The 27,827-nt window shown below is 45.1% G+C and overlaps 22 non-coding genes across 22 annotated transcripts; all 22 read left to right on the top strand.

Annotated features, from left to right (window-relative positions):
* The first annotated feature begins 83 nt into the window (after positions 1 to 83).
* LOC141191094 (U2 spliceosomal RNA) lies at positions 84 to 274 on the top strand. Its single transcript, XR_012265097.1, has one exon. It is a non-coding gene; the product is annotated as a U2 spliceosomal RNA (small nuclear RNA).
* Positions 275 to 1,395: 1,121 nt separating this feature from the next.
* Positions 1,396 to 1,586, top strand: LOC141191093 (U2 spliceosomal RNA). Its single transcript, XR_012265096.1, has one exon. It is a non-coding gene; the product is annotated as a U2 spliceosomal RNA (small nuclear RNA).
* Positions 1,587 to 2,708: 1,122 nt separating this feature from the next.
* Positions 2,709 to 2,899, top strand: LOC141191092 (U2 spliceosomal RNA). Its single transcript, XR_012265095.1, has one exon. It is a non-coding gene; the product is annotated as a U2 spliceosomal RNA (small nuclear RNA).
* Positions 2,900 to 4,020: 1,121 nt separating this feature from the next.
* On the top strand, positions 4,021 to 4,211 carry LOC141191091 (U2 spliceosomal RNA). The gene has a single exon (XR_012265094.1). It is a non-coding gene; the product is annotated as a U2 spliceosomal RNA (small nuclear RNA).
* A 1,121-nt stretch (positions 4,212 to 5,332) lies between these two features.
* On the top strand, positions 5,333 to 5,523 carry LOC141191090 (U2 spliceosomal RNA). Its single transcript, XR_012265093.1, has one exon. It is a non-coding gene; the product is annotated as a U2 spliceosomal RNA (small nuclear RNA).
* Positions 5,524 to 6,646: 1,123 nt separating this feature from the next.
* Positions 6,647 to 6,837, top strand: LOC141184346 (U2 spliceosomal RNA). The gene has a single exon (XR_012259110.1). It is a non-coding gene; the product is annotated as a U2 spliceosomal RNA (small nuclear RNA).
* A 1,122-nt stretch (positions 6,838 to 7,959) lies between these two features.
* LOC141191088 (U2 spliceosomal RNA) lies at positions 7,960 to 8,150 on the top strand. The gene has a single exon (XR_012265091.1). It is a non-coding gene; the product is annotated as a U2 spliceosomal RNA (small nuclear RNA).
* A 1,120-nt stretch (positions 8,151 to 9,270) lies between these two features.
* LOC141191087 (U2 spliceosomal RNA) lies at positions 9,271 to 9,461 on the top strand. Its single transcript, XR_012265090.1, has one exon. It is a non-coding gene; the product is annotated as a U2 spliceosomal RNA (small nuclear RNA).
* A 1,122-nt stretch (positions 9,462 to 10,583) lies between these two features.
* On the top strand, positions 10,584 to 10,774 carry LOC141191086 (U2 spliceosomal RNA). The gene has a single exon (XR_012265089.1). It is a non-coding gene; the product is annotated as a U2 spliceosomal RNA (small nuclear RNA).
* Positions 10,775 to 11,894: 1,120 nt separating this feature from the next.
* Positions 11,895 to 12,085, top strand: LOC141191085 (U2 spliceosomal RNA). The gene has a single exon (XR_012265088.1). It is a non-coding gene; the product is annotated as a U2 spliceosomal RNA (small nuclear RNA).
* A 1,120-nt stretch (positions 12,086 to 13,205) lies between these two features.
* On the top strand, positions 13,206 to 13,396 carry LOC141191084 (U2 spliceosomal RNA). Its single transcript, XR_012265087.1, has one exon. It is a non-coding gene; the product is annotated as a U2 spliceosomal RNA (small nuclear RNA).
* A 1,120-nt stretch (positions 13,397 to 14,516) lies between these two features.
* Positions 14,517 to 14,707, top strand: LOC141191083 (U2 spliceosomal RNA). Its single transcript, XR_012265086.1, has one exon. It is a non-coding gene; the product is annotated as a U2 spliceosomal RNA (small nuclear RNA).
* Positions 14,708 to 15,825: 1,118 nt separating this feature from the next.
* LOC141191082 (U2 spliceosomal RNA) lies at positions 15,826 to 16,016 on the top strand. Its single transcript, XR_012265085.1, has one exon. It is a non-coding gene; the product is annotated as a U2 spliceosomal RNA (small nuclear RNA).
* Positions 16,017 to 17,137: 1,121 nt separating this feature from the next.
* Positions 17,138 to 17,328, top strand: LOC141191081 (U2 spliceosomal RNA). Its single transcript, XR_012265084.1, has one exon. It is a non-coding gene; the product is annotated as a U2 spliceosomal RNA (small nuclear RNA).
* A 1,119-nt stretch (positions 17,329 to 18,447) lies between these two features.
* Positions 18,448 to 18,638, top strand: LOC141191080 (U2 spliceosomal RNA). Its single transcript, XR_012265083.1, has one exon. It is a non-coding gene; the product is annotated as a U2 spliceosomal RNA (small nuclear RNA).
* Positions 18,639 to 19,760: 1,122 nt separating this feature from the next.
* Positions 19,761 to 19,951, top strand: LOC141191079 (U2 spliceosomal RNA). Its single transcript, XR_012265082.1, has one exon. It is a non-coding gene; the product is annotated as a U2 spliceosomal RNA (small nuclear RNA).
* Positions 19,952 to 21,070: 1,119 nt separating this feature from the next.
* Positions 21,071 to 21,261, top strand: LOC141191077 (U2 spliceosomal RNA). Its single transcript, XR_012265080.1, has one exon. It is a non-coding gene; the product is annotated as a U2 spliceosomal RNA (small nuclear RNA).
* Positions 21,262 to 22,382: 1,121 nt separating this feature from the next.
* On the top strand, positions 22,383 to 22,573 carry LOC141191076 (U2 spliceosomal RNA). The gene has a single exon (XR_012265079.1). It is a non-coding gene; the product is annotated as a U2 spliceosomal RNA (small nuclear RNA).
* A 1,120-nt stretch (positions 22,574 to 23,693) lies between these two features.
* Positions 23,694 to 23,884, top strand: LOC141191075 (U2 spliceosomal RNA). The gene has a single exon (XR_012265078.1). It is a non-coding gene; the product is annotated as a U2 spliceosomal RNA (small nuclear RNA).
* Positions 23,885 to 25,006: 1,122 nt separating this feature from the next.
* Positions 25,007 to 25,197, top strand: LOC141191074 (U2 spliceosomal RNA). Its single transcript, XR_012265077.1, has one exon. It is a non-coding gene; the product is annotated as a U2 spliceosomal RNA (small nuclear RNA).
* Positions 25,198 to 26,319: 1,122 nt separating this feature from the next.
* Positions 26,320 to 26,510, top strand: LOC141191073 (U2 spliceosomal RNA). Its single transcript, XR_012265076.1, has one exon. It is a non-coding gene; the product is annotated as a U2 spliceosomal RNA (small nuclear RNA).
* A 1,117-nt stretch (positions 26,511 to 27,627) lies between these two features.
* LOC141191072 (U2 spliceosomal RNA) lies at positions 27,628 to 27,818 on the top strand. The gene has a single exon (XR_012265075.1). It is a non-coding gene; the product is annotated as a U2 spliceosomal RNA (small nuclear RNA).
* Positions 27,819 to 27,827: the final 9 nt, after the last annotated feature.

The following is a 27,827-nucleotide window of genomic DNA, read 5'->3' as shown; positions in this document are numbered from 1 at the left end:
TAACGGGAGTCCAGGTGGCCATCTCCACAAATGGACTTTTCAGAATCCTTGGGTGGCACCGTAGTCGGAAACCAATTCTGGTTATCGCTTCTCGGCCTTTTGGCTAAGATCAAGTGTAGTATCTGTTCTTATCAGTTTAATATCTGATACGTCCCCTATCTGGGGACCATATATTAAATGGATTTTTAGAACAGGGAGATGGAAAAAGAGCTTGCTCTGTCCACTCCACGCATTGACCTGGTATTGCAGTATCTCCAGGACCGGTGCACCCCTTCTTTAATGCAGTTTCTAAAATCAGAAAGAATTGAATTCAATGCTTTTTGTTCATTTTGCTTGTTTGTCGGATTTTGGGATGGACTCTTTGGCTTTGCTTTTCTTCTCCTCATTGGATTTTTCATGTTAAAAGTTGCAGAAGCCAGATGACAAGCTCATTTTGGTTCAACTTCAGCAACTGTGCATTGCATTGCCATGTAATGTAATGTAATGCAATGCTATCTATCTAGCTCTCCCTCTATACTTCCTTTTGGATAAACAGACATATTAGGCAAGCATTTTGGAGCTTTCACCTAAATAACTACAGGTGGTGAGATAAGCTGCACAATATAATTGACCTTTCAGTATATTGTTGCACACACACCATCTATTTAGCAAATGCCCTTGTTATCAACAGCAGCCTTTTAAACTCACCTGAGCTAACAGGTATGTGAGCTGGTTACTCTGCTGCGCTTAAAATTTCTTTTTTGGTTTGCTACAATGCCTTTTCTGAAACGTTGTCTCCCTCTGCTGGAACACTGACTTCTTTCATTTAATGCCTGCAGACTATAAAAGAGAAACCAACCCAAAAAGTTTGGTTGATTAGTCTGTGGCATTCTTTTAAACTGTTGCTTATGGCGGTCTCTGTGAGCTTCTCAGTGACATTCAGCCATCCAGGTATCCCGCCTGCAGTAGACGGAATGTGGCAATGGAACGCTGGCTGCGCGAGTCATAATAGGCTCTGAGCCTTTATATACCTGCGCACAGCAGCAGCCACCTTCAGTCTGCTGCTGGACAGCCAGCAGCAGCAGCAGGAGAGGTAATTAATCAGCAACCCTCCTGCTAAGGGTAGACAGCTGCTCGTTCCACCCCCCCCCCCCCCGCCTTAATTGGTTCTCCTCCCTTCCAACGGTGTTGAGGCGGGTGGGAACAGCCGGGGGTTGAGGGTACTGTGCTAAAAGAGGTGGAGTTATGCAGATCTAAAACGCGTGGATTGCAGCAGCAGCAAGCCGAAAAGTGCAGGCATGTGAGGGATCTAGAGGTTGACAGCATGTCTTCTTAACGGGAGTCCAGGTGGCCATCTCCACAAATGGACTTTTCAGAATCCTTGGGTGGCACCGTAGTCGGAAACCAATTCTGGTTATCGCTTCTCGGCCTTTTGGCTAAGATCAAGTGTAGTATCTGTTCTTATCAGTTTAATATCTGATACGTCCCCTATCTGGGGACCATATATTAAATGGATTTTTAGAACAGGGAGATGGAAAAAGAGCTTGCTCTGTCCACTCCACGCATTGACCTGGTATTGCAGTATCTCCAGGACCGGTGCACCCCTTCTTTAATGCAGTTTCTAAAATCAGAAAGAATTGAATTCAATGCTTTTTGTTCATTTTGCTTGTTTGTCGGATTTTGGGATGGACTCTTTGGCTTTGCTTTTCTTCTCCTCATTGGATTTTTCATGTTAAAAGTTGCAGAAGCCAGATGACAAGCTCATTTTGGTTCAACTTCAGCAACTGTGCATTGCATTGCCATGTAATGTAATGTAATGCAATGCTATCTATCTAGCTCTCCCTCTATACTTCCTTTTGGATAAACAGACATATTAGGCAAGCATTTTGGAGCTTTCACCTAAATAACTACAGGTGGTGAGATAAGCTGCACAATATAATTGACCTTTCAGTATATTGTTGCACACACACCATCTATTTAGCAAATGCCCTTGTTATCAACAGCAGCCTTTTAAACTCACCTGAGCTAACAGGTATGTGAGCTGGTTACTCTGCTGCGCTTAAAATTTCTTTTTTGGTTTGCTACAATGCCTTTTCTGAAACGTTGTCTCCCTCTGCTGGAACACTGACTTCTTTCATTTAATGCCTGCAGACTATAAAAGAGAAACCAACCCAAAAAGTTTGGTTGATTAGTCTGTGGCATTCTTTTAAACTGTTGCTTATGGCGGTCTCTGTGAGCTTCTCAGTGACATTCAGCCATCCAGGTATCCCGCCTGCAGTAGACGGAATGTGGCAATGGAACGCTGGCTGCGCGTGTCATAATAGGCTCTGAGCCTTTATATACCTGCGCACAGCAGCAGCCACCTTCAGTCTGCTGCTGGACAGCCAGCAGCAGCAGCAGCAGGAGAGGTAATTAATCAGCAACCCTCCTGCTAAGGGTAGACAGCTGCTCGTTCCACCCCCCCCCCCCGCCTTAATTGGTTCTCCTCCCTTCCAACGGTGTTGAGGCGGGTGGGAACAGCCGGGGGTTGAGGGTACTGTGCTAAAAGAGGTGGAGTTATGCAGATCTAAAACGCGTGGATTGCAGCAGCAGCAAGCCGAAAAGTGCAGGCATGTGAGGGATCTAGAGGTTGACAGCATGTCTTCTTAACGGGAGTCCAGGAGGCCATCTCCACAAATGGACTTTTCAGAATCCTTGGGTGGCACCGTAGTCGGAAACCAATTCTGGTTATCGCTTCTCGGCCTTTTGGCTAAGATCAAGTGTAGTATCTGTTCTTATCAGTTTAATATCTGATACGTCCCCTATCTGGGGACCATATATTAAATGGATTTTTAGAACAGGGAGATGGAAAAAGAGCTTGCTCTGTCCACTCCACGCATTGACCTGGTATTGCAGTATCTCCAGGACCGGTGCACCCCTTCTTTAATGCAGTTTCTAAAATCAGAAAGAATTGAATTCAATGCTTTTTGTTCATTTTGCTTGTTTGTCGGATTTTGGGATGGACTCTTTGGCTTTGCTTTTCTTCTCCTCATTGGATTTTTCATGTTAAAAGTTGCAGAAGCCAGATGACAAGCTCATTTTGGTTCAACTTCAGCAACTGTGCATTGCATTGCCATGTAATGTAATGTAATGCAATGCTATCTATCTAGCTCTCCCTCTATACTTCCTTTTGGATAAACAGACATATTAGGCAAGCATTTTGGAGCTTTCACCTAAATAACTACAGGTGGTGAGATAAGCTGCACAATATAATTGACCTTTCAGTATATTGTTGCACACACACCATCTATTTAGCAAATGCCCTTGTTATCAACAGCAGCCTTTTAAACTCACCTGAGCTAACAGGTATGTGAGCTGGTTACTCTGCTGCGCTTAAAATTTCTTTTTTGGTTTGCTACAATGCCTTTTCTGAAACGTTGTCTCCCTCTGCTGGAACACTGACTTCTTTCATTTAATGCCTGCAGACTATAAAAGAGAAACCAACCCAAAAAGTTTGGTTGATTAGTCTGTGGCATTCTTTTAAACTGTTGCTTATGGCGGTCTCTGTGAGCTTCTCAGTGACATTCAGCCATCCAGGTATCCCGCCTGCAGTAGACGGAATGTGGCAATGGAACGCTGGCTGCGCGTGTCATAATAGGCTCTGAGCCTTTATACACCTGCGCACAGCAGCAGCCACCTTCAGTCTGCTGCTGGACAGCCAGCAGCAGCAGCAGGAGAGGTAATTAATCAGCAACCCTCCTGCTAAGGGTAGACAGCTGCTCGTTCCACCCCCCCCCCCCCCGCCTTAATTGGTTCTCCTCCCTTCCAACGGTGTTGAGGCGGGTGGGAACAGCCGGGGGTTGAGGGTACTGTGCTAAAAGAGGTGGAGTTATGCAGATCTAAAACGCGTGGATTGCAGCAGCAGCAAGCCGAAAAGTGCAGGCATGTGAGGGATCTAGAGGTTGACAGCATGTCTTCTTAACGGGAGTCCAGGTGGCCATCTCCACAAATGGACTTTTCAGAATCCTTGGGTGGCACCGTAGTCGGAAACCAATTCTGGTTATCGCTTCTCGGCCTTTTGGCTAAGATCAAGTGTAGTATCTGTTCTTATCAGTTTAATATCTGATACGTCCCCTATCTGGGGACCATATATTAAATGGATTTTTAGAACAGGGAGATGGAAAAAGAGCTTGCTCTGTCCACTCCACGCATTGACCTGGTATTGCAGTATCTCCAGGACCGGTGCACCCCTTCTTTAATGCAGTTTCTAAAATCAGAAAGAATTGAATTCAATGCTTTTTGTTCATTTTGCTTGTTTGTCGGATTTTGGGATGGACTCTTTGGCTTTGCTTTTCTTCTCCTCATTGGATTTTTCATGTTAAAAGTTGCAGAAGCCAGATGACAAGCTCATTTTGGTTCAACTTCAGCAACTGTGCATTGCATTGCCATGTAATATAATGTAATGCAATGCTATCTATCTAGCTCTCCCTCTATACTTCCTTTTGGATAAACAGACATATTAGGCAAGCATTTTGGAGCTTTCACCTAAATAACTACAGGTGGTGAGATAAGCTGCACAATATAATTGACCTTTCAGTATATTGTTGCACACACACCATCTATTTAGCAAATGCCCTTGTTATCAACAGCAGCCTTTTAAACTCACCTGAGCTAACAGGTATGTGAGCTGGTTATTCTGCTGCGCTTAAAATTTCTTTTTTGGTTTGCTACAATGCCTTTTCTGAAACGTTGTCTCCCTCTGCTGGAACACTGACTTCTTTCATTTAATGCCTGCAGACTATAAAAGAGAAACCAACCCAAAAAGTTTGGTTGATTAGTCTGTGGCATTCTTTTAAACTGTTGCTTATGGCGGTCTCTGTGAGCTTCTCAGTGACATTCAGCCATCCAGGTATCCCGCCTGCAGTAGACGGAATGTGGCAATGGAACGCTGGCTGCGCGTGTCATAATAGGCTCTGAGCCTTTATATACCTGCGCACAGCAGCAGCCACCTTCAGTCTGCTGCTGGACAGCCAGCAGCAGCAGCAGCAGGAGAGGTAATTAATCAGCAACCCTCCTGCTAAGGGTAGACAGCTGCTCGTTCCACCCCCCCCCCCGCCTTAATTGGTTCTCCTCCCTTCCAACGGTGTTGAGGCGGGTGGGAACAGCCGGGGGTTGAGGGTACTGTGCTAAAAGAGGTGGAGTTATGCAGATCTAAAACGCGTGGATTGCAGCAGCAGCAAGCCGAAAAGTGCAGGCATGTGAGGGATCTAGAGGTTGACAGCATGTCTTCTTAACGGGAGTCCAGGAGGCCATCTCCACAAATAGACTTTTCAGAATCCTTGGGTGGCACCGTAGTCGGAAACCAATTCTGGTTATCGCTTCTCGGCCTTTTGGCTAAGATCAAGTGTAGTATCTGTTCTTATCAGTTTAATATCTGATACGTCCCCTATCTGGGGACCATATATTAAATGGATTTTTAGAACAGGGAGATGGAAAAAGAGCTTGCTCTGTCCACTCCACGCATTGACCTGGTATTGCAGTATCTCCAGGACCGGTGCACCCCTTCTTTAATGCAGTTTCTAAAATCAGAAAGAATTGAATTCAATGCTTTTTGTTCATTTTGCTTGTTTGTCGGATTTTGGGATGGACTCTTTGGCTTTGCTTTTCTTCTCCTCATTGGATTTTTCATGTTAAAAGTTGCAGAAGCCAGATGACAAGCTCATTTTGGTTCAACTTCAGCAACTGTGCATTGCATTGCCATGTAATGTAATGTAATGCAATGCTATCTATCTAGCTCTCCCTCTATACTTCCTTTTGGATAAACAGACATATTAGGCAAGCATTTTGGAGCTTTCACCTAAATAACTACAGGTGGTGAGATAAGCTGCACAATATAATTGACCTTTCAGTATATTGTTGCACACACACCATCTATTTAGCAAATGCCCTTGTTATCAACAGCAGCCTTTTAAACTCACCTGAGCTAACAGGTATGTGAGCTGGTTACTCTGCTGCGCTTAAAATTTCTTTTTTGGTTTGCTACAATGCCTTTTCTGAAACGTTGTCTCCCTCTGCTGGAACACTGACTTCTTTCATTTAATGCCTGCAGACTATAAAAGAGAAACCAACCCAAAAAGTTTGGTTGATTAGTCTGTGGCATTCTTTTAAACTGTTGCTTATGGCGGTCTCTGTGAGCTTCTCATTGACATTCAGCCATCCAGGTATCCCGCCTGCAGTAGACGGAATGTGGCAATGGAACGCTGGCTGCGCGTGTCATAATAGGCTCTGAGCCTTTATATACCTGCGCACAGCAGCAGCCACCTTCAGTCTGCTGCTGGACAGCCAGCAGCAGCAGCAGCAGGAGAGGCAATTAATCAGCAACCCTCCTGCTAAGGGTAGACAGCTGCTCGTTCCACCCCCCCCCCCCCGCCTTAATTGGTTCTCCTCCCTTCCAACGGTGTTGAGGCGGGTGGGAACAGCCGGGGGTTGAGGGTACTGTGCTAAAAGAGGTGGAGTTATGAAGATCTAAAACGCGTGGATTGCAGCAGCAGCAAGCCGAAAAGTGCAGGCATGTGAGGGATCTAGAGGTTGACAGCATGTCTTCTTAACGGGAGTCCAGGTGGCCATCTCCACAAATGGACTTTTCAGAATCCTTGGGTGGCACCGTAGTCGGAAACCAATTCTGGTTATCGCTTCTCGGCCTTTTGGCTAAGATCAAGTGTAGTATCTGTTCTTATCAGTTTAATATCTGATACGTCCCCTATCTGGGGACCATATATTAAATGGATTTTTAGAACAGGGAGATGGAAAAAGAGCTTGCTCTGTCCACTCCACGCATTGACCTGGTATTGCAGTATCTCCTGGACCGGTGCACCCCTTCTTTAATGCAGTTTCTAAAATCAGAAAGAATTGAATTCAATGCTTTTTGTTCATTTTGCTTGTTTGTCGGATTTTGGGATGGACTCTTTGGCTTTGCTTTTCTTCTCCTCATTGGATTTTTCATGTTAAAAGTTGCAGAAGCCAGATGACAAGCTCATTTTGGTTCAACTTCAGCAACTGTGCATTGCATTGCCATGTAATGTAATGTAATGCAATGCTATCTATCTAGCTCTCCCTCTATACTTCCTTTTGGATAAACAGACATATTAGGCAAGCATTTTGGAGCTTTCACCTAAATAACTACAGGTGGTGAGATAAGCTGCACAATATAATTGACCTTTCAGTATATTGTTGCACACACACCATCTATTTAGCAAATGCCCTTGTTATCAACAGCAGCCTTTTAAACTCACCTGAGCTAACAGGTATGTGAGCTGGTTACTCTGCTGCGCTTAAAATTTCTTTTTTGGTTTGCTACAATGCCTTTTCTGAAACGTTGTCTCCCTCTGCTGGAACACTGACTTCTTTCATTTAATGCCTGCAGACTATAAAAGAGAAACCAACCCAAAAAGTTTGGTTGATTAGTCTGTGGCATTCTTTTAAACTGTTGCTTATGGCGGTCTCTGTGAGCTTCTCAGTGACATTCAGCCATCCAGGTATCCCGCCTGCAGTAGACGGAATGTGGCAATGGAACGCTGGCTGCGCGTGTCATAATAGGCTCTGAGCCTTTATATACCTGCGCACAGCAGCAGCCACCTTCAGTCTGCTGCTGGACAGCCAGCAGCAGCAGCAGCAGGAGAGGTAATTAATCAGCAACCCTCCTGCTAAGGGTAGACAGCTGCTCGTTCCACCACCCCCCCCCGCCTTAATTGGTTCTCCTCCCTTCCAACGGTGTTGAGGCGGGTGGGAACAGCCGGGGGTTGAGGGTACTGTGCTAAAAGAGGTGGAGTTATGAAGATCTAAAACGCGTGGATTGCAGCAGCAGCAAGCCGAAAAGTGCAGGCATGTGAGGGATCTAGAGGTTGACAGCATGTCTTCTTAACGGGAGTCCAGGTGGCCATCTCCACAAATGGACTTTTCAGAATCCTTGGGTGGCACCGTAGTCGGAAACCAATTCTGGTTATCGCTTCTCGGCCTTTTGGCTAAGATCAAGTGTAGTATCTGTTCTTATCAGTTTAATATCTGATACGTCCCCTATCTGGGGACCATATATTAAATGGATTTTTAGAACAGGGAGATGGAAAAAGAGCTTGCTCTGTCCACTCCACGCATTGACCTGGTATTGCAGTATCTCCAGGACCGGTGCACCCCTTCTTTAATGCAGTTTCTAAAATCAGAAAGAATTGAATTCAATGCTTTTTGTTCATTTTGCTTGTTTGTCGGATTTTGGGATGGACTCTTTGGCTTTGCTTTTCTTCTCCTCATTGGATTTTTCATGTTAAAAGTTGCAGAAGCCAGATGACAAGATCATTTTGGTTCAACTTCAGCAACTGTGCATTGCATTGCCATGTAATGTAATGTAATGCAATGCTATCTATCTAGCTCTCCCTCTATACTTCCTTTTGGATAAACAGACATATTAGGCAAGCGTTTTGGAGCTTTCACCTAAATAACTACAGGTGGTGAGATAAGCTGCACAATATAATTGACCTTTCAGTATATTGTTGCACACACACCATCTATTTAGCAAATGCCCTTGTTATCAACAGCAGCCTTTTAAACTCACCTGAGCTAACAGGTATGTGAGCTGGTTACTCTGCTGCGCTTAAAATTTCTTTTTTGGTTTGCTACAATGCCTTTTCTGAAACGTTGTCTCCCTCTGCTGGAACACTGACTTCTTTCATTTAATGCCTGCAGACTATAAAAGAGAAACCAACCCAAAAAGTTTGGTTGATTAGTCTGTGGCATTCTTTTAAACTGTTGCTTATGGCGGTCTCTGTGAGCTTCTCAGTGACATTCAGCCATCCAGGTATCCCGCCTGCAGTAGACGGAATGTGGCAATGGAACGCTGGCTGCGCGTGTCATAATAGGCTCTGAGCCTTTATATACCTGCGCACAGCAGCAGCCACCTTCAGTCTGCTGCTGGACAGCCAGCAGCAGCAGCAGCAGGAGAGGTAATTAATCAGCAACCCTCCTGCTAAGGGTAGACAGCTGCTCGTTCCACCCCCCCCCCGCCTTAATTGGTTCTCCTCCCTTCCAACGGTGTTGAGGCGGGTGGGAACAGCCGGGGGTTGAGGGTACTGTGCTAAAAGAGGTGGAGTTATGCAGATCTAAAACGCGTGGATTGCAGCAGCAGCAAGCCGAAAAGTGCAGGCATGTGAGGGATCTAGAGGTTGACAGCATGTCTTCTTAACGGGAGTCCAGGAGGCCATCTCCACAAATGGACTTTTCAGAATCCTTGGGTGGCACCGTAGTCGGAAACCAATTCTGGTTATCGCTTCTCGGCCTTTTGGCTAAGATCAAGTGTAGTATCTGTTCTTATCAGTTTAATATCTGATACGTCCCCTATCTGGGGACCATATATTAAATGGATTTTTAGAACAGGGAGATGGAAAAAGAGCTTGCTCTGTCCACTCCACGCATTGACCTGGTATTGCAGTATCTCCAGGACCGGTGCACCCCTTCTTTAATGCAGTTTCTAAAATCAGAAAGAATTGAATTCAATGCTTTTTGTTCATTTTGCTTGTTTGTCGGATTTTGGGATGGACTCTTTGGCTTTGCTTTTCTTCTCCTCATTGGATTTTTCATGTTAAAAGTTGCAGAAGCCAGATGACAAGCTCATTTTGGTTCAACTTCAGCAACTGTGCATTGCATTGCCATGTAATGTAATGTAATGCAATGCTATCTATCTAGCTCTCCCTCTATACTTCCTTTTGGATAAACAGACATATTAGGCAAGCATTTTGGAGCTTTCACCTAAATAACTACAGGTGGTGAGATAAGCTGCACAATATAATTGACCTTTCAGTATATTGTTGCACACACACCATCTATTTAGCAAATGCCCTTGTTATCAACAGCAGCCTTTTAAACTCACCTGAGCTAACAGGTATGTGAGCTGGTTACTCTGCTGCGCTTAAAATTTCTTTTTTGGTTTGCTACAATGCCTTTTCTGAAACGTTGTCTCCCTCTGCTGGAACACTGACTTCTTTCATTTAATGCCTGCAGACTATAAAAGAGAAACCAACCCAAAAAGTTTGGTTGATTAGTCTGTGGCATTCTTTTAAACTGTTGCTTATGGCGGTCTCTGTGAGCTTCTCAGTGACATTCAGCCATCCAGGTATCCCGCCTGCAGTAGACGGAATGTGGCAATGGAACGCTGGCTGCGCGTGTCATAATAGGCTCTGAGCCTTTATATACCTGCGCACAGCAGCAGCCACCTTCAGTCTGCTGCTGGACAGCCAGCAGCAGCAGCAGCAGGAGAGGTAATTAATCAGCAACCCTCCTGCTAAGGGTAGACAGCTGCTCGTTCCACCCCCCCCCCCCGCCTTAATTGGTTCTCCTCCCTTCCAACGGTGTTGAGGCGGGTGGGAACAGCTGGGGGTTGAGGGTACTGTGCTAAAAGAGGTGGAGTTATGCAGATCTAAAACGCGTGGATTGCAGCAGCAGCAAGCCGAAAAGTGCAGGCATGTGAGGGATCTAGAGGTTGACAGCATGTCTTCTTAACGGGAGTCCAGGTGGCCATCTCCACAAATGGACTTTTCAGAATCCTTGGGTGGCACCGTAGTCGGAAACCAATTCTGGTTATCGCTTCTCGGCCTTTTGGCTAAGATCAAGTGTAGTATCTGTTCTTATCAGTTTAATATCTGATACGTCCCCTATCTGGGGACCATATATTAAATGGATTTTTAGAACAGGGAGATGGAAAAAGAGCTTGCTCTGTCCACTCCACGCATTGACCTGGTATTGCAGTATCTCCAGGACCGGTGCACCCCTTCTTTAATGCAGTTTCTAAAATCAGAAAGAATTGAATTCAATGCTTTTTGTTCATTTTGCTTGTTTGTCGGATTTTGGGATGGACTCTTTGGCTTTGCTTTTCTTCTCCTCATTGGATTTTTCATGTTAAAAGTTGCAGAAGCCAGATGACAAGCTCATTTTGGTTCAACTTCAGCAACTGTGCATTGCATTGCCATGTAATGTAATGTAATGCAATGCTATCTATCTAGCTCTCCCTCTATACTTCCTTTTGGATAAACAGACATATTAGGCAAGCATTTTGGAGCTTTCACCTAAATAACTACAGGTGGTGAGATAAGCTGCACAATATAATTGACCTTTCAGTATATTGTTGCACACACACCATCTATTTAGCAAATGCCCTTGTTATCAACAGCAGCCTTTTAAACTCACCTGAGCTAACAGGTATGTGAGCTGGTTACTCTGCTGCGCTTAAAATTTCTTTTTTGGTTTGCTACAATGCCTTTTCTGAAACGTTGTCTCCCTCTGCTGGAACACTGACTTCTTTCATTAAATGCCTGCAGACTATAAAAGAGAAACCAACCCAAAAAGTTTGGTTGATTAGTCTGTGGCATTCTTTTAAACTGTTGCTTATGGCGGTCTCTGTGAGCTTCTCAGTGACATTCAGCCATCCAGGTATCCCGCCTGCAGTAGACGGAATGTGGCAATGGAACGCTGGCTGCGCGTGTCATAATAGGATCTGAGCCTTTATATACCTGCGCACAGCAGCAGCCACCTTCAGTCTGCTGCTGGACAGCCAGCAGCAGCAGCAGCAGGAGAGGTAATTAATCAGCAACCCTCCTGCTAAGGGTAGACAGCTGCTCGTTCCACCCCCCCCCCGCCTTAATTGGTTCTCCTCCCTTCCAACGGTGTTGAGGCGGGTGGGAACAGCCGGGGGTTGAGGGTACTGTGCTAAAAGAGGTGGAGTTATGCAGATCTAAAACGCGTGGATTGCAGCAGCAGCAAGCCGAAAAGTGCAGGCATGTGAGGGATCTAGAGGTTGACAGCATGTCTTCTTAACGGGAGTCCAGGAGGCCATCTCCACAAATGGACTTTTCAGAATCCTTGGGTGGCACCGTAGTCGGAAAGCAATTCTGGTTATCGCTTCTCGGCCTTTTGGCTAAGATCAAGTGTAGTATCTGTTCTTATCAGTTTAATATCTGATACGTCCCCTATCTGGGGACCATATATTAAATGGATTTTTAGAACAGGGAGATGGAAAAAGAGCTTGCTCTGTCCACTCCACGCATTGACCTGGTATTGCAGTATCTCCAGGACCGGTGCACCCCTTCTTTAATGCAGTTTCTAAAATCAGAAAGAATTGAATTCAATGCTTTTTGTTCATTTTGCTTGTTTGTCGGATTTTGGGATGGACTCTTTGGCTTTGCTTTTCTTCTCCTCATTGGATTTTTCATGTTAAAAGTTGCAGAAGCCAGATGACAAGCTCATTTTGGTTCAACTTCAGCAACTGTGCATTGCATTGCCATGTAATGTAATGTAATGCAATGCTATCTATCTAGCTCTCCCTCTATACTTCCTTTTGGATAAACAGACATATTAGGCAAGCATTTTGGAGCTTTCACCTAAATAACTACAGGTGGTGAGATAAGCTGCACAATATAATTGACCTTTCAGTATATTGTTGCACACACACCATCTATTTAGCAAATGCCCTTGTTATCAACAGCAGCCTTTTAAACTCACCTGAGCTAACAGGTATGTGAGCTGGTTACTCTGCTGCGCTTAAAATTTGTTTTTTGGTTTGCTACAATGCCTTTTCTGAAACGTTGTCTCCCTCTGCTGGAACACTGACTTCTTTCATTTAATGCCTGCAGACTATAAAAGAGAAACCAACCCAAAAAGTTTGGTTGATTAGTCTGTGGCATTCTTTTAAACTGTTGCTTATGGCGGTCTCTGTGAGCTTCTCAGTGACATTCAGCCATCCAGGTATCCCGCCTGCAGTAGACGGAATGTGGCAATGGAACGCTGGCTGCGCGTGTCATAATAGGCTCTGAGCCTTTATATACCTGCGCACAGCAGCAGCAACCTTCATTCTGCTGCTGGACAGCCAGCAGCAGCAGCAGCAGGAGAGGTAATTAATCAGCAACCCTCCTGCTAAGGGTAGACAGCTGCTCGTTCCACCCCCCCCCCGCCTTAATTGGTTCTCCTCCCTTCCAACGGTGTTGAGGCGGGTGGGAACAGCCGGGGGTTGAGGGTACTGTGCTAAAAGAGGTGGAGTTATGCAGATCTAAAACGCGTGGATTGCAGCAGCAGCAAGCCGAAAAGTGCAGGCATGTGAGGGATCTAGAGGTTGACAGCATGTCTTCTTAACGGGAGTCCAGGTGGCCATCTCCACAAATGGACTTTTCAGAATCCTTGGGTGGCACCGTAGTCGGAAACCAATTCTGGTTATCGCTTCTCGGCCTTTTGGCTAAGATCAAGTGTAGTATCTGTTCTTATCAGTTTAATATCTGATACGTCCCCTATCTGGGGACCATATATTAAATGGATTTTTAGAACAGGGAGATGGAAAAAGAGCTTGCTCTGTCCACTCCACGCATTGACCTGGTATTGCAGTATCTCCAGGACCGGTGCACCCCTTCTTTAATGCAGTTTCTAAAATCAGAAAGAATTGAATTCAATGCTTTTTGTTCATTTTGCTTGTTTGTCGGATTTTGGGATGGACTCTTTGGCTTTGCTTTTCTTCTCCTCATTGGATTTTTCATGTTAAAAGTTGCAGAAGCCAGATGACAAGCTCATTTTGGTTCAACTTCAGCAACTGTGCATTGCATTGCCATGTAATGTAATGTAATGCAATGCTATCTATCTAGCTCTCCCTCTATACTTCCTTTTGGATAAACAGACATATTAGGCAAGCATTTTGGAGCTTTCACCTAAATAACTACAGGTGGTGAGATAAGCTGCACAATATAATTGACCTTTCAGTATATTGTTGCACACACACCATCTATTTAGCAAATGCCCTTGTTATCAACAGCAGCCTTTTAAACTCACCTGAGCTAACAGGTATGTGAGCTGGTTACTCTGCTGCGCTTAAAATTTGTTTTTTGGTTTGCTACAATGCCTTTTCTGAAACGTTGTCTCCCTCTGCTGGAACACTGACTTCTTTCATTTAATGCCTGCAGACTATAAAAGAGAAACCAACCCAAAAAGTTTGGTTGATTAGTCTGTGGCATTCTTTTAAACTGTTGCTTATGGCGGTCTCTGTGAGCTTCTCAGTGACATTCAGCCATCCAGGTATCCCGCCTGCAGTAGACGGAATGTGGCAATGGAACGCTGGCTGCGCGTGTCATAATAGGCTCTGAGCCTTTATATACCTGCGCACAGCAGCAGCAACCTTCATTCTGCTGCTGGACAGCCAGCAGCAGCAGCAGCAGGAGAGGTAATTAATCAGCAACCCTCCTGCTAAGGGTAGACAGCTGCTCGTTCCACCCCCCCCCCGCCTTAATTGGTTCTCCTCCCTTCCAACGGTGTTGAGGCGGGTGGGAACAGCCGGGGGTTGAGGGTACTGTGCTAAAAGAGGTGGAGTTATGCAGATCTAAAACGCGTGGATTGCAGCAGCAGCAAGCCGAAAAGTGCAGGCATGTGAGGGATCTAGAGGTTGACAGCATGTCTTCTTAACGGGAGTCCAGGTGGCCATCTCCACAAATGGACTTTTCAGAATCCTTGGGTGGCACCGTAGTCGGAAACCAATTCTGGTTATCGCTTCTCGGCCTTTTGGCTAAGATCAAGTGTAGTATCTGTTCTTATCAGTTTAATATCTGATACGTCCCCTATCTGGGGACCATATATTAAATGGATTTTTAGAACAGGGAGATGGAAAAAGAGCTTGCTCTGTCCACTCCACGCATTGACCTGGTATTGCAGTATCTCCAGGACCGGTGCACCCCTTCTTTAATGCAGTTTCTAAAATCAGAAAGAATTGAATTCAATGCTTTTTGTTCATTTTGCTTGTTTGTCGGATTTTGGGATGGACTCTTTGGCTTTGCTTTTCTTCTCCTCATTGGATTTTTCATGTTAAAAGTTGCAGAAGCCAGATGACAAGCTCATTTTGGTTCAACTTCAGCAACTGTGCATTGCATTGCCATGTAATGTAATGTAATGCAATGCTATCTATCTAGCTCTCCCTCTATACTTCCTTTTGGATAAACAGACATATTAGGCAAGCATTTTGGAGCTTTCACCTAAATAACTACAGGTGGTGAGATAAGCTGCACAATATAATTGACCTTTCAGTATATTGTTGCACACACACCATCTATTTAGCAAATGCCCTTGTTATCAACAGCAGCCTTTTAAACTCACCTGAGCTAACAGGTATGTGAGCTGGTTACTCTGCTGCGCTTAAAATTTCTTTTTTGGTTTGCTACAATGCCTTTTCTGAAACGTTGTCTCCCTCTGCTGGAACACTGACTTCTTTCATTTAATGCCTGCAGACTATAAAAGAGAAACCAACCCAAAAAGTTTGGTTGATTAGTCTGTGGCATTCTTTTAAACTGTTGCTTATGGCGGTCTCTGTGAGCTTCTCAGTGACATTCAGCCATCCAGGTATCCCGCCTGCAGTAGACGGAATGTGGCAATGGAACGCTGGCTGCGCGTGTCATAATAGGCTCTGAGCCTTTATATACCTGCGCACAGCAGCAGCCACCTTCAGTCTGCTGCTGGACAGCCAGCAGCAGCAGCAGGAGAGGTAATTAATCAGCAACCCTCCTGCTAAGGGTAGACAGCTGCTCGTTCCACCGCCCCCCCCGCCTTAATTGGTTCTCCTCCCTTCCAACGGTGTTGAGGCGGGTGGGAACAGCCGGGGGTTGACGGTACTGTGCTAAAAGAGGTGGAGTTATGCAGATCTAAAACGCGTGGATTGCAGCAGCAGCAAGCAGAAAAGTGCAGGCATGTGAGGGATCTAGAGGTTGACAGCATGTCTTCTTAACGGGAGTCCAGGTGGCCATCTCCACAAATGGACTTTTCAGAATCCTTGGGTGGCACCGTAGTCGGAAACCAATTCTGGTTATCGCTTCTCGGCCTTTTGGCTAAGATCAAGTGTAGTATCTGTTCTTATCAGTTTAATATCTGATACGTCCCCTATCTGGGGACCATATATTAAATGGATTTTTAGAACAGGGAGATGGAAAAAGAGCTTGCTCTGTCCACTCCACGCATTGACCTGGTATTGCAGTATCTCCAGGACCGGTGCACCCCTTCTTTAATGCAGTTTCTAAAATCAGAAAGAATTGAATTCAATGCTTTTTGTTCATTTTGCTTGTTTGTCGGATTTTGGGATGGACTCTTTGGCTTTGCTTTTCTTCTCCTCATTGGATTTTTCATGTTAAAAGTTGCAGAAGCCAGATGACAAGCTCATTTTGGTTCAACTTCAGCAACTGTGCATTGCATTGCCATGTAATGTAATGTAATGCAATGCTATCTATCTAGCTCTCCCTCTATACTTCCTTTTGGATAAACAGACATATTAGGCAAGCATTTTGGAGCTTTCACCTAAATAACTACAGGTGGTGAGATAAGCTGCACAATATAATTGACCTTTCAGTATATTGTTGCACACACACCATCTATTTAGCAAATGCCCTTGTTATCAACAGCAGCCTTTTAAACTCACCTGAGCTAACAGGTATGTGAGCTGGTTACTCTGCTGCGCTTAAAATTTCTTTTTTGGTTTGCTACAATGCCTTTTCTGAAACGTTGTCTCCCTCTGCTGGAACACTGACTTCTTTCATTTAATGCCTGCAGACTATAAAAGAGAAACCAACCCAAAAAGTTTGGTTGATTAGTCTGTGGCATTCTTTTAAACTGTTGCTTATGGCGGTCTCTGTGAGCTTCTCAGTGACATTCAGCCATCCAGGTATCCCGCCTGCAGTAGACGGAATGTGGCAATGGAACGCTGGCTGCGCGTGTCATAATAGGCTCTGAGCCTTTATATACCTGCGCACAGCAGCAGCCACCTTCAGTCTGCTGCTGGACAGCCAGCAGCAGCAGCAGCAGGAGAGGTAATTAATCAGCAACCCTCCTGCTAAGGGTAGACAGCTGCTCGTTCCACCCCCCCCCCCGCCTTAATTGGTTCTCCTCCCTTCCAACGGTGTTGAGGCGGGTGGGAACAGCCGGGGGTTGAGGGTACTGTGCTAAAAGAGGTGGAGTTATGCAGATCTAAAACGCGTGGATTGCAGCAGCAGCAAGCCGAAAAGTGCAGGCATGTGAGGGATCTAGAGGTTGACAGCATGTCTTCTTAACGGGAGTCCAGGTGGCCATCTCCACAAATGGACTTTTCAGAATCCTTGGGTGGCACCGTAGTCGGAAACCAATTCTGGTTATCGCTTCTCGGCCTTTTGGCTAAGATCAAGTGTAGTATCTGTTCTTATCAGTTTAATATCTGATACGTCCCCTATCTGGGGACCATATATTAAATGGATTTTTAGAACAGGGAGATGGAAAAAGAGCTTGCTCTGTCCACTCCACGCATTGACCTGGTATTGCAGTATCTCCAGGACCGGTGCACCCCTTCTTTAATGCAGTTTCTAAAATCAGAAAGAATTGAATTCAATGCTTTTTGTTCATTTTGCTTGTTTGTCGGATTTTGGGATGGACTCTTTGGCTTTGCTTTTCTTCTCCTCATTGGATTTTTCATGTTAAAAGTTGCAGAAGCCAGATGACAAGCTCATTTTGGTTCAACTTCAGCAACTGTGCATTGCATTGCCATGTAATGTAATGTAATGCAATGCTATCTATCTAGCTCTCCCTCTATACTTCCTTTTGGATAAACAGACATATTAGGCAAGCATTTTGGAGCTTTCACCTAAATAACTACAGGTGGTGAGATAAGCTGCACAATATAATTGACCTTTCAGTATATTGTTGCACACACACCATCTATTTAGCAAATGCCCTTGTTATCAACAGCAGCCTTTTAAACTCACCTGAGCTAACAGGTATGTGAGCTGGTTACTCTGCTGCGCTTAAAATTTCTTTTTTGGTTTGCTACAATGCCTTTTCTGAAACGTTGTCTCCCTCTGCTGGAACACTGACTTCTTTCATTTAATGCCTGCAGACTATAAAAGAGAAACCAACCCAAAAAGTTTGGTTGATTAGTCTGTGGCATTCTTTTAAACTGTTGCTTATGGCGGTCTCTGTGAGCTTCTCAGTGACATTCAGCCATCCAGGTATCCCGCCTGCAGTAGACGGAATGTGGCAATGGAACGCTGGCTGCGCGTGTCATAATAGGCTCTGAGCCTTTATATACCTGCGCACAGCAGCAGCCACCTTCAGTCTGCTGCTGGACAGCCAGCAGCAGCAGCAGCAGGAGAGGTAATTAATCAGCAACCCTCCTGCTAAGGGTAGACAGCTGCTCGTTCCACCCCCCCCCGCCTTAATTGGTTCTCCTCCCTTCCAACGGTGTTGAGGCGGGTGGGAACAGCCGGGGGTTGAGGGTACTGTGCTAAAAGAGGTGGAGTTATGCAGATCTAAAACGCGTGGATTGCAGCAGCAGCAAGCCGAAAAGTGCAGGCATGTGAGGGATCTAGAGGTTGACAGCATGTCTTCTTAACGGGAGTCCAGGTGGCCATCTCCACAAATGGACTTTTCAGAATCCTTGGGTGGCACCGTAGTCGGAAACCAATTCTGGTTATCGCTTCTCGGCCTTTTGGCTAAGATCAAGTGTAGTATCTGTTCTTATCAGTTTAATATCTGATACGTCCCCTATCTGGGGACCATATATTAAATGGATTTTTAGAACAGGGAGATGGAAAAAGAGCTTGCTCTGTCCACTCCACGCATTGACCTGGTATTGCAGTATCTCCAGGACCGGTGCACCCCTTCTTTAATGCAGTTTCTAAAATCAGAAAGAATTGAATTCAATGCTTTTTGTTCATTTTGCTTGTTTGTCGGATTTTGGGATGGACTCTTTGGCTTTGCTTTTCTTCTCCTCATTGGATTTTTCATGTTAAAAGTTGCAGAAGCCAGATGACAAGCTCATTTTGGTTCAACTTCAGCAACTGTGCATTGCATTGCCATGTAATGTAATGTAATGCAATGCTATCTATCTAGCTCTCCCTCTATACTTCCTTTTGGATAAACAGACATATTAGGCAAGCATTTTGGAGCTTTCACCTAAATAACTACAGGTGGTGAGATAAGCTGCACAATATAATTGACCTTTCAGTATATTGTTGCACACACACCATCTATTTAGCAAATGCCCTTGTTATCAACAGCAGCCTTTTAAACTCACCTGAGCTAACAGGTATGTGAGCTGGTTACTCTGCTGCGCTTAAAATTTCTTTTTTGGTTTGCTACAATGCCTTTTCTGAAACGTTGTCTCCCTCTGCTGGAACACTGACTTCTTTCATTTAATGCCTGCAGACTATAAAAGAGAAACCAACCCAAAAAGTTTGGTTGATTAGTCTGTGGCATTCTTTTAAACTGTTGCTTATGGCGGTCTCTGTGAGCTTCTCAGTGACATTCAGCCATCCAGGTATCCCGCCTGCAGTAGACGGAATGTGGCAATGGAACGCTGGCTGCGCGTGTCATAATAGGCTCTGAGCCTTTATATACCTGCGCACAGCAGCAGCCACCTTCAGTCTGCTGCTGGACAGCCAGCAGCAGCAGCAGCAGGAGAGGTAATTAATCAGCAACCCTCCTGCTAAGGGTAGACAGCTGCTCGTTCCACCCCCCCCCCCCGCCTTAATTGGTTCTCCTCCCTTCCAACGGTGTTGAGGCGGGTGGGAACAGCCGGGGGTTGAGGGTACTGTGCTAAAAGAGGTGGAGTTATGCAGATCTAAAACGCGTGGATTGCAGCAGCAGCAAGCCGAAAAGTGCAGGCATGTGAGGGATCTAGAGGTTGACAGCATGTCTTCTTAACGGGAGTCCAGGTGGCCATCTCCACAAATGGACTTTTCAGAATCCTTGGGTGGCACCGTAGTCGGAAACCAATTCTGGTTATCGCTTCTCGGCCTTTTGGCTAAGATCAAGTGTAGTATCTGTTCTTATCAGTTTAATATCTGATACGTCCCCTATCTGGGGACCATATATTAAATGGATTTTTAGAACAGGGAGATGGAAAAAGAGCTTGCTCTGTCCACTCCACGCATTGACCTGGTATTGCAGTATCTCCAGGACCGGTGCACCCCTTCTTTAATGCAGTTTCTAAAATCAGAAAGAATTGAATTCAATGCTTTTTGTTCATTTTGCTTGTTTGTCGGATTTTGGGATGGACTCTTTGGCTTTGCTTTTCTTCTCCTCATTGGATTTTTCATGTTAAAAGTTGCAGAAGCCAGATGACAAGCTCATTTTGGTTCAACTTCAGCAACTGTGCATTGCATTGCCATGTAATGTAATGTAATGCAATGCTATCTATCTAGCTCTCCCTCTATACTTCCTTTTGGATAAACAGACATATTAGGCAAGCATTTTGGAGCTTTCACCTAAATAACTACAGGTGGTGAGATAAGCTGCACAATATAATTGACCTTTCAGTATATTGTTGCACACACACCATCTATTTAGCAAATGCCCTTGTTATCAACAGCAGCCTTTTAAACTCACCTGAGCTAACAGGTATGTGAGCTGGTTACTCTGCTGCGCTTAAAATTTCTTTTTTGGTTTGCTACAATGCCTTTTCTGAAACGTTGTCTCCCTCTGCTGGAACACTGACTTCTTTCATTTAATGCCTGCAGACTATAAAAGAGAAACCAACCCAAAAAGTTTGGTTGATTAGTCTGTGGCATTCTTTTAAACTGTTGCTTATGGCGGTCTCTGTGAGCTTCTCAGTGACATTCAGCCATCCAGGTATCCCGCCTGCAGTAGACGGAATGTGGCAATGGAACGCTGGCTGCGCGTGTCATAATAGGCTCTGAGCCTTTATATACCTGCGCACAGCAGCAGCCACCTTCAGTCTGCTGCTGGACAGCCAGCAGCAGCAGCAGGAGAGGTAATTAATCAGCAACCCTCCTGCTAAGGGTAGACAGCTGCTCGTTCCACCCCCCCCCCCTGCCTTAATTGGTTCTCCTCCCTTCCAACGGTGTTGAGGCGGGTGGGAACAGCCGGGGGTTGAGGGTACTGTGCTAAAAGAGGTGGAGTTATGCAGATCTAAAACGCGTGGATTGCAGCAGCAGCAAGCCGAAAAGTGCAGGCATGTGAGGGATCTAGAGGTTGACAGCATGTCTTCTTAACGGGAGTCCAGGTGGCCATCTCCACAAATGGACTTTTCAGAATCCTTGGGTGGCACCGTAGTCGGAAACCAATTCTGGTTATCGCTTCTCGGCCTTTTGGCTAAGATCAAGTGTAGTATCTGTTCTTATCAGTTTAATATCTGATACGTCCCCTATCTGGGGACCATATATTAAATGGATTTTTAGAACAGGGAGATGGAAAAAGAGCTTGCTCTGTCCACTCCACGCATTGACCTGGTATTGCAGTATCTCCAGGACCGGTGCACCCCTTCTTTAATGCAGTTTCTAAAATCAGAAAGAATTGAATTCAATGCTTTTTGTTCATTTTGCTTGTTTGTCGGATTTTGGGATGGACTCTTTGGCTTTGCTTTTCTTCTCCTCATTGGATTTTTCATGTTAAAAGTTGCAGAAGCCAGATGACAAGCTCATTTTGGTTCAACTTCAGCAACTGTGCATTGCATTGCCATGTAATGTAATGTAATGCAATGCTATCTATCTAGCTCTCCCTCTATACTTCCTTTTGGATAAACAGATATATTAGGCAAGCATTTTGGAGCTTTCACCTAAATAACTACAGGTGGTGAGATAAGCTGCACAATATAATTGACCTTTCAGTATATTGTTGCACACACACCATCTATTTAGCAAATGCCCTTGTTATCAACAGCAGCCTTTTAAACTCACCTGAGCTAACAGGTATGTGAGCTGGTTACTCTGCTGCGCTTAAAATTTCTTTTTTGGTTTGCTACAATGCCTTTTCTGAAACGTTGTCTCCCTCTGCTGGAACACTGACTTCTTTCATTTAATGCCTGCAGACTATAAAAGAGAAACCAACCCAAAAAGTTTGGTTGATTAGTCTGTGGCATTCTTTTAAACTGTTGCTTATGGCGGTCTCTGTGAGCTTCTCAGTGACATTCAGCCATCCAGGTATCCCGCCTGCAGTAGACGGAATGTGGCAATGGAACGCTGGCTGCGCGTGTCATAATAGGCTCTGAGCCTTTATATACCTGCGCACAGCAGCAGCCACCTTCAGTCTGCTGCTGGACAGCCAGCAGCAGCAGCAGCAGGAGAGGTAATTAATCAGCAACCCTCCTGCTAAGGGTAGACAGCTGCTCGTTCCACCCCCCCCCCCGCCTTAATTGGTTCTCCTCCCTTCCAACGGTGTTGAGGCGGGTGGGAACAGCCAGGGGTTGAGGGTACTGTGCTAAAAGAGGTGGAGTTATGCAGATCTAAAACGCGTGGATTGCAGCAGCAGCAAGCCGAAAAGTGCAGGCATGTGAGGGATCTAGAGGTTGACAGCATGTCTTCTTAACGGGAGTCCAGGTGGCCATCTCCACAAATGGATTTTTCAGAATCCTTGGGTGGCACCGTAGTCGGAAACCAATTCTGGTTATCGCTTCTCGGCCTTTTGGCTAAGATCAAGTGTAGTATCTGTTCTTATCAGTTTAATATCTGATACGTCCCCTATCTGGGGACCATATATTAAATGGATTTTTAGAACAGGGAGATGGAAAAAGAGCTTGCTCTGTCCACTCCACGCATTGACCTGGTATTGCAGTATCTCCAGGACCGGTGCACCCCTTCTTTAATGCAGTTTCTAAAATCAGAAAGAATTGAATTCAATGCTTTTTGTTCATTTTGCTTGTTTGTCGGATTTTGGGATGGACTCTTTGGCTTTGCTTTTCTTCTCCTCATTGGATTTTTCATGTTAAAAGTTGCAGAAGCCAGATGACAAGCTCATTTTGGTTCAACTTCAGCAACTGTGCATTGCATTGCCATGTAATGTAATGTAATGCAATGCTATCTATCTAGCTCTCCCTCTATACTTCCTTTTGGATAAACAGACATATTAGGCAAGCATTTTGGAGCTTTCACCTAAATAACTACAGGTGGTGAGATAAGCTGCACAATATAATTGACCTTTCAGTATATTGTTGCACACACACCATCTATTTAGCAAATGCCCTTGTTATCAACAGCAGCCTTTTAAACTCACCTGAGCTAACAGGTATGTGAGCTGGTTACTCTGCTGCGCTTAAAATTTCTTTTTTGGTTTGCTACAATGCCTTTTCTGAAACGTTGTCTCCCTCTGCTGGAACACTGACTTCTTTCATTTAATGCCTGCAGACTATAAAAGAGAAACCAACCCAAAAAGTTTGGTTGATTAGTCTGTGGCATTCTTTTAAACTGTTGCTTATGGCGGTCTCTGTGAGCTTCTCAGTGACATTCAGCCATCCAGGTATCCCGCCTGCAGTAGACGGAATGTGGCAATGGAACGCTGGCTGCGCGTGTCATAATAGGCTCTGAGCCTTTATATACCTGCGCACAGCAGCAGCCACCTTCAGTCTGCTGCTGGACAGCCAGCAGCAGCAGCAGCAGGAGAGGTAATTAATCAGCAACCCTCCTGCTAAGGGTAGACAGCTGCTCGTTCCACCCCCCCCCCGCCTTAATTGGTTCTCCTCCCTTCCAACGGTGTTGAGGCGGGTGGGAACAGCCGGGGGTTGAGGGTACTGTGCTAAAAGAGGTGGAGTTATGCAGATCTAAAACGCGTGGATTGCAGCAGCAGCAAGCCGAAAAGTGCAGGCATGTGAGGGATCTAGAGGTTGACAGCATGTCTTCTTAACGGGAGTCCAGGTGGCCATCTCCACAAATGGACTTTTCAGAATCCTTGGGTGGCACCGTAGTCGGAAACCAATTCTGGTTATCGCTTCTCGGCCTTTTGGCTAAGATCAAGTGTAGTATCTGTTCTTATCAGTTTAATATCTGATACGTCCCCTATCTGGGGACCATATATTAAATGGATTTTTAGAACAGGGAGATGGAAAAAGAGCTTGCTCTGTCCACTCCACGCATTGACCTGGTATTGCAGTATCTCCAGGACCGGTGCACCCCTTCTTTAATGCAGTTTCTAAAATCAGAAAGAATTGAATTCAATGCTTTTTGTTCATTTTGCTTGTTTGTCGGATTTTGGGATGGACTCTTTGGCTTTGCTTTTCTTCTCCTCATTGGATTTTTCATGTTAAAAGTTGCAGAAGCCAGATGACAAGCTCATTTTGGTTCAACTTCAGCAACTGTGCATTGCATTGCCATGTAATGTAATGTAATGCAATGCTATCTATCTAGCTCTCCCTCTATACTTCCTTTTGGATAAACAGACATATTAGGCAAGCATTTTGGAGCTTTCACCTAAATAACTACAGGTGGTGAGATAAGCTGCACAATATAATTGACCTTTCAGTATATTGTTGCACACACACCATCTATTTAGCAAATGCCCTTGTTATCAACAGCAGCCTTTTAAACTCACCTGAGCTAACAGGTATGTGAGCTGGTTACTCTGCTGCGCTTAAAATTTCTTTTTTGGTTTGCTACAATGCCTTTTCTGAAACGTTGTCTCCCTCTGCTGGAACACTGACTTCTTTCATTTAATGCCTGCAGACTATAAAAGAGAAACCAACCCAAAAAGTTTGGTTGATTAGTCTGTGGCATTCTTTTAAACTGTTGCTTATGGCGGTCTCTGTGAGCTTCTCAGTGACATTCAGCCATCCAGGTATCCCGCCTGCAGTAGACGGAATGTGGCAATGGAACGCTGGCTGCGCGTGTCATAATAGGCTCTGAGCCTTTATATACCTGCGCACAGCAGCAGCCACCTTCAGTCTGCTGCTGGACAGCCAGCAGCAGCAGCAGCAGGAGAGGTAATTAATCAGCAACCCTCCTGCTAAGGGTAGACAGCTGCTCGTTCCACCCCCCCCCCCCGCCTTAATTGGTTCTCCTCCCTTCCAACGGTGTTGAGGCGGGTGGGAACAGCCGGGGGTTGAGGGTACTGTGCTAAAAGAGGTGGAGTTATGCAGATCTAAAACGCGTGGATTGCAGCAGCAGCAAGCCGAAAAGTGCAGGCATGTGAGGGATCTAGAGGTTGACAGCATGTCTTCTTAACGGGAGTCCAGGTGGCCATCTCCACAAATGGACTTTTCAGAATCCTTGGGTGGCACCGTAGTCGGAAACCAATTCTGGTTATCGCTTCTCGGCCTTTTGGCTAAGATCAAGTGTAGTATCTGTTCTTATCAGTTTAATATCTGATACGTCCCCTATCTGGGGACCATATATTAAATGGATTTTTAGAACAGGGAGATGGAAAAAGAGCTTGCTCTGTCCACTCCACGCATTGACCTGGTATTGCAGTATCTCCAGGACCGGTGCACCCCTTCTTTAATGCAGTTTCTAAAATCAGAAAGAATTGAATTCAATGCTTTTTGTTCATTTTGCTTGTTTGTCGGATTTTGGGATGGACTCTTTGGCTTTGCTTTTCTTCTCCTCATTGGATTTTTCATGTTAAAAGTTGCAGAAGCCAGATGACAAGCTCATTTTGGTTCAACTTCAGCAACTGTTCATTGCATTGCCATGTAATGTAATGTAATGCAATGCTATCTATCTAGCTCTCCCTCTATACTTCCTTTTGGATAAACAGATATATTAGGCAAGCATTTTGGAGCTTTCACCTAAATAACTACAGGTGGTGAGATAAGCTGCACAATATAATTGACCTTTCAGTATATTGTTGCACACACACCATCTATTTAGCAAATGCCCTTGTTATCAACAGCAGCCTTTTAAACTCACCTGAGCTAACAGGTATGTGAGCTGGTTACTCTGCTGCGCTTAAAATTTCTTTTTTGGTTTGCTACAATGCCTTTTCTGAAACGTTGTCTCCCTCTGCTGGAACACTGACTTCTTTCATTTAATGCCTGCAGACTATAAAAGAGAAACCAACCCAAAAAGTTTGGTTGATTAGTCTGTGGCATTCTTTTAAACTGTTGCTTATGGCGGTCTCTGTGAGCTTCTCAGTGACATTCAGCCATCCAGGTATTCCGCCTGCAGTAGACGGAATGTGGCAATGGAACGCTGGCTGCGCGTGTCATAATAGGCTCTGAGCCTTTATATACCTGCGCACTGCAGCAGCCACCTTCAGTCTGCTGCTGGACAGCCAGCAGCAGCAGCAGCAGGAGAGGTAATTAATCAGCAACCCTCCTGCTAAGGGTAGACAGCTGCTCGTTCCACCCCCCCCCCCCGCCTTAATTGGTTCTCCTCCCTTCCAACGGTGTTGAGGCGGGTGGGAACAGCCGGGGGTTGAGGGTACTGTGCTAAAAGAGGTGGAGTTATGCAGATCTAAAACGCGTGGATTGCAGCAGCAGCAAGCCGAAAAGTGCAGGCATGTGAGGGATCTAGAGGTTGACAGCATGTCTTCTTAACGGGAGTCCAGGTGGCCATCTCCACAAATGGACTTTTCAGAATCCTTGGGTGGCACCGTAGTCGGAAACCAATTCTGGTTATCGCTTCTCGGCCTTTTGGCTAAGATCAAGTGTAGTATCTGTTCTTATCAGTTTAATATCTGATACGTCCCCTATCTGGGGACCATATATTAAATGGATTTTTAGAACAGGGAGATGGAAAAAGAGCTTGCTCTGTCCACTCCACGCATTGACCTGGTATTGCAGTATCTCCAGGACCGGTGCACCCCTTCTTTAATGCAGTTTCTAAAATCAGAAAGAATTGAATTCAATGCTTTTTGTTCATTTTGCTTGTTTGTCGGATTTTGGGATGGACTCTTTGGCTTTGCTTTTCTTCTCCTCATTGGATTTTTCATGTTAAAAGTTGCAGAAGCCAGATGACAAGCTCATTTTGGTTCAACTTCAGCAACTGTGCATTGCATTGCCATGTAATGTAATGTAATGCAATGCTATCTATCTAGCTCTCCCTCTATACTTCCTTTTGGATAAACAGACATATTAGGCAAGCATTTTGGAGCTTTCACCTAAATAACTACAGGTGGTGAGATAAGCTGCACAATATAATTGACCTTTCAGTATATTGTTGCACACACACCATCTATTTAGCAAATGCCCTTGTTATCAACAGCAGCCTTTTAAACTCACCTGAGCTAACAGGTATGTGAGCTGGTTACTCTGCTGCGCTTAAAATTTCTTTTTTGGTTTGCTACAATGCCTTTTCTGAAACGTTGTCTCCCTCTGCTGGAACACTGACTTCTTTCATTTAATGCCTGCAGACTATAAAAGAGAAACCAACCCAAAAAGTTTGGTTGATTAGTCTGTGGCATTCTTTTAAACTGTTGCTTATGGCGGTCTCTGTGAGCTTCTCAGTGACATTCAGCCATCCAGGTATCCCGCCTGCAGTAGACGGAATGTGGCAATGGAACGCTGGCTGCGCGTGTCATAATAGGCTCTGAGCCTTTATATACCTGCGCACAGCAGCAGCCACCTTCAGTCTGCTGCTGGACAGCCAGCAGCAGCAGCAGGAGAGGTAATTAATCAGCAACCCTCCTGCTAAGGGTAGACAGCTGCTCGTTCCACCCCCCCCCCGCCTTAATTGGTTCTCCTCCCTTCCAACGGTGTTGAGGCGGGTGGGAACAGCCGGGGGTTGAGGGTACTGTGCTAAAAGAGGTGGAGTTATGCAGATCTAAAACGCGTGGATTGCAGCAGCAGCAAGCCGAAAAGTGCAGGCATGTGAGGGATCTAGAGGTTGACAGCATGTCTTCTTAACGGGAGTCCAGGTGGCCATCTCCACAAATGGACTTTTCAGAATCCTTGGGTGGCACCGTAGTCGGAAAGCAATTCTGGTTATCGCTTCTCGGCCTTTTGGCTAAGATCAAGTGTAGTATCTGTTCTTATCAGTTTAATATCTGATACGTCCCCTATCTGGGGACCATATATTAAATGGATTTTTAGAACAGGGAGATGGAAAAAGAGCTTGCTCTGTCCACTCCACGCATTGACCTGGTATTGCAGTATCTCCAGGACCGGTGCACCCCTTCTTTAATGC

This window comes from Phyllobates terribilis, unplaced genomic scaffold (assembly GCF_046119375.1).
Source record: "Phyllobates terribilis strain yellow unplaced genomic scaffold, ASM4611937v1 Scaffold_40__1_contigs__length_11209783, whole genome shotgun sequence".
Taxonomy (NCBI): domain Eukaryota; kingdom Metazoa; phylum Chordata; class Amphibia; order Anura; family Dendrobatidae; genus Phyllobates; species Phyllobates terribilis.
This window is presented reverse-complemented; position numbering and strand designations above follow the sequence as displayed.